The sequence below is a fragment of the Bos indicus x Bos taurus genome, chromosome X, assembly GCF_003369695.1.
Source record: "Bos indicus x Bos taurus breed Angus x Brahman F1 hybrid chromosome X, Bos_hybrid_MaternalHap_v2.0, whole genome shotgun sequence".
NCBI lineage: Eukaryota > Metazoa > Chordata > Mammalia > Artiodactyla > Bovidae > Bos > Bos indicus x Bos taurus.
In genome coordinates, this window is record NC_040105.1 from 29,045,777 (window position 1) to 29,050,532 (window position 4,756).

Genomic DNA, 4,756 nt, shown 5'->3' on the forward strand with positions numbered 1-4,756 from the left:
ATAAATTGGCACAGCCACTATGGAAAACAGTGTGGAGGTTCCTCAGAAAATCATAACTGTAACTATCGTACGACTCAGCATTTCCACGTCTGAGTATGCAGTTGACCCTTGAACAATACAAGATTGAACTGTGCAGGTCCACTTATAGATGAATTTTTTTCAATAAATACATGGGAAAACTATTCCGAGATTTGAGATGACTTGAAAAAACTCACAGGGGACTCGCATAGCCTAGAAATATAAAAAATTGAGAAAAAGGTGTCACGAATGCATAAAATTTATATAGATACTAGTCTATTTTATCACTTACTACCATAAAATATACACAAATATAAAAGGATTAAATTTATCAAAAGTTATGCACACATACACTTATGGAACATGAATAGCACTGTTCATCCCTGATGAGCAATTTCTATAGTAAGCTGTGATCTCAAAGTGATCACTGATGGTCCATGGGTATTTCTCATTGTGTTTAGTACAATACCATAACCTTGAATAACACCATAGGACTCAAATGAAGTGCCCCTAGTGGTGCTGGAAGTGCTCACAAGAAACAGAGAGAAGTCATGACTTTATACAAAAAGTTGAATTGCTTGTTATGTACCACAGTTTGGGTCTGCAGTCGTGGTTGCCACCATTTCAAGATGAATGAATCCAGCATAAGGACCACTGTAAGAAAAAGAACAGGAAATTTAAGAAGCCATCAGTGCAGCTACACCAGCAGGTGTGAAAACCGTGTGCTTTTTGTGACATACCTTTTTATCTTGTATTGAAAATATAGCTTGTATGTGGGTGCAGGATTGCTACAAGCAAGGCATATCTATAGACTCTAATATGATTGAAGAAAAATCAAAGTCATTATGACAACCTAAAGCAAAAGGGTGGTAAAGGATCTAAAGCTAGAGAATTTTATCCCAGTAAAGGATGGTCTGATAATTTTAGAAAGAGGTTTGACTTAAAATATCAAAATAATAGTAGAAGTAGCTTTTGAGAAATCAAGAGGCAACAGATGCCTTCCCAGATGCCATTAAGAAAATCACTGGGTATTAATCTTGTGTCCTGCAAATTTACCAATTCATTGATGAGCTCTAGTAGTTTTCTGGTAGCATCTTTAGGCTTTTCTATGTCTAGTATCATGCCATCTGCAAACAGTGCCAGTTTTAGTGGTTTTCCAACTTGGATTCCTTTTATTTCTTCTCTGATTACCACAGCTAGGACTTCTGAAATCATGTTGAATAAAAGTGGAGACAATGCACATCCTTAAGATTCTTATATTAAGTGAAGTCAAAGACAAATATCACATCACTCATATGTGGAAATATAATTGTAAAAAATTGATACAAAGGAACTTATTTACAAAATAGAAACAGACTGAAAAGATCTCAAAAATTAACTTGTGGTTACCAAAGAGGAAACATAGTAGGGAGGGATAAATCAGGAGCTTGGGATGAACATATACATACTACTGTATATAAGGTAGATAACCAACAAGGACCTACTGTATAGAGCAGGAAACTCAACATTCTGTGATAATTTATATGACAAAAGATTCTTTAAAAGAATGGATATACGTGTATATATCACTGAATCACTTTGCAGTACACCTGCAACTAACACAACATTGTAAATCAACTGTACTGCAAGAAAATTTCAAAAAAGAAAATCACTGAGAAAACAGATTTGTCTGGACAGGTTTTAATGCAGATGAAAGTGCCCTATTCTGGGGGAAATGCCACAAAGTACATGCATTGGTAAGAAAGGGAAGTGAACTCCAGGATTTGAGACAGAATGAGATAGGTTAGTTCTATGATTTTGTGCAAATGGCATCAGGTTTTTGTGCAAATGATCAAGACTCCCCTAACCTATAGAGCTGCTAACCCTGAGCCTTCAAGGGAAACGATAAACACCATCTGTCAGTCTTTTGGCTGTACAACGAGAAGGCCGGACAGCAGGAACCTTTGGGGGGATTGGTGTCATCAGTGCTTCATCCCTGAATTCAGGAAGTACCTTGGGGGTTATTGACTGCCTTTTAAAATTCTTTTGATATTGGACAATGCCTTGGCCACCCAGAACCCCTTGAGTTGAACACTGAAGGTGTCAGTGTCTCCTTTCCCCTAAACACATGTCTAAGTCAGCCTATAGGTCAGAGGGTCAAAGGGACCTTTAAGGGTCATTACAACACGGTACTCTATGGAAATGATTGTCAATGCTATGGAAGAGAACCCTGATGGAACATCATGAAGTCTGGAAGGATTACACGACTGAAGATGCGATTGTTGTCACACACACACACACACACACAAAGCCCATGAAAGCCCAAACAATAAATTCCTGCTAAAGAAAACTGTCCAGGTGTTGTGTATTCCTTCACAGGATTTGTGACAGAGTCAGTCAAGGAAATCATGAAAGAGACTGTGGATATAGCATGAAAATGTGGGAGGGGGTGAAGAGTCCCAAAATATGGATCTTGGAACAATCCAAGGGCTAACAGTGATTACAGCAAAGAAATTAACAGAATACAACTTGATGGACGTGATTGGTTCCAAACCAGAGCTGGATGATGAAGAATAAGACATAGAAGAAGCAGTGCCAGAAAACAAATTGACATTAGACAATCTGGCAGAAGTGTTCAGAGTACTCAAGACTGCTTTGACTCTTGTATGGCATGGACCCTTCTATGATAAAGGCACTGAAATGAAAGCAAATGGTGGAAGGAGGACTGATAACACAGAAACATTTTTAGAGAAATGCAAAAGCAAAATCTTCAGACAGAAATTACAATGTATTTCCATAAAGGTACACTGAGTGTGCCTGCTTCTCCTGCCTCCCCTTCCATCTCCTCCACTCTTCCATCTCTGCCATTCATCAAGGTCAACATCTCCTCTTTATCCTCCTCCTCCTCAGCCTACTCAGCGTGATGGTGATGGGAATGACAACCTTCATGATGACCCACTTCCACTCAATGAGCAATAAATAATTGTCATGCCATACAGGTAATAAACTTATCTCTTGAGTAAGTATGTGAGTCTCTTTGTGCTAAGAGCTAATAACTGTAGGCAAGGACTGTATGAGATGTTTCTGTGTCATCACCTTCCTCATCACCACCAGCTAAGTATTTGTCATGTAGAACATCACGTACAAGACTTGTATTGAAGTGCATAGTCTACCATTACATAGGCAGAAGGTGAAGATATTTAATATAAAACTAATAATGTATTCATTTTCTTACTGTTTTATAACTTTACTCTCAAAGAATTATATTACTGCACAGTGTCCCACCTCTCTCTTGTCAATGGATAAACTTCACATCAGCCTGTCATCACAGGTAAGTGTTTCCTGTGAAAGTAACAATGTTTTCAGTACTGTATTATAAGTACTACCATAATAGTGAATGCTATAAAAATTTTTAGTGATTCATTCATTACTGTATATGCTTGGCAACCATGAAGCAATCCAATCGATTACACTAGGCTACTATAGAGCAGTCATATTGCTGCTGCTTCATTATCAAAGCTTGAATCATTCATTATACCTGTAACTAAATATGAATTTCTTTTCACATTATAATTTCATTTTTGATATTTAGTTTTTTGTATCTATAGTCTTTTGTGGGTGGCTCAGAGGTTAAAGCATCTGCCTGGAATGTGGGAGACCCAAGTTCGATCTCTGAGTTGGGAAGATCCCCTGGAGAAGGAAATGGCAACCCACTCCAGTACTCTTGCCTGGAAAATCCCATGGATGGAGGAGCCTGGTAGGCTGCAGTCCATGGGGTCACAAAGAGTCGGACATGACTGATCGACTTCACTTTCGCTTTTCACTTTCATGCATTGGAGAAGGAAATGGCAACCCACTCCAGTGTTCTTGCCTGGAGAATCCCAGGGACGGGGGAGCCTGGTGGGCTGCCATCTAAAAGGGGTCGCACAGAGTCAGACACGACTGAAGCAACTTAGCAGCAGCAGCAGCAGCAGCAGGTACTGACAATTATTATAAATGGATGCTGTAAACTTACAGTATTGCTAAATACAGTACTGTGAATATATTTTCTCTTACGATTTTCTTAAGAAAATTTTAGTTTCTCTACTTAACTTTATTATAAGATTACAGTAGAAAATACTTACAGCATACAAAATATGCAATCACTGGTTATCAGTACGGCTTCCAGTCAACAGTAGGTTATTAGTAGTTAAGTTTGGGCAGAGTGAAAAGTATACAGTTATTTTTGACTGCATGGGGGATTGGTGCCTCTAACCTCCCTCCACATTGCTCAAGGGTCAGTTGTACATCCAAAGGAAGTGAAGTCAGTATCTCAAAGAGACATCTTCACTCCTGTGTTCATTGCACCATTATTTACAATAGCCAAGATATGGTAACAACCCAGATCTTTACCAACAGAAATATTGATTAAAAAAATGTGGTAGACACAGACAATGGGATATAATTTCACCTTAAAAATGAAAGAAATCCTGTTATATGAGGCAACATGGAGAAACCACAGGGACATTATTCTACATGAAATAAGCCAGTCACAGAAGGACAAATGCTGCATGGTTCCACTTATATGAGGTATCTAAAGTCTTTAAACACATAGAAACACAGAAGGCCCGGGGCAGGGAGAAATGAGCAATTGCTTTTCACTTGGTATAATGTTTCAGTTATGCAAGATGAATAAATTCCAAAGATCTGCTGTGCAACATTATGCCTATATTTAACATTACTGTATTGTGTGCCTAAATATTTAAGTGAGTAGATCTAA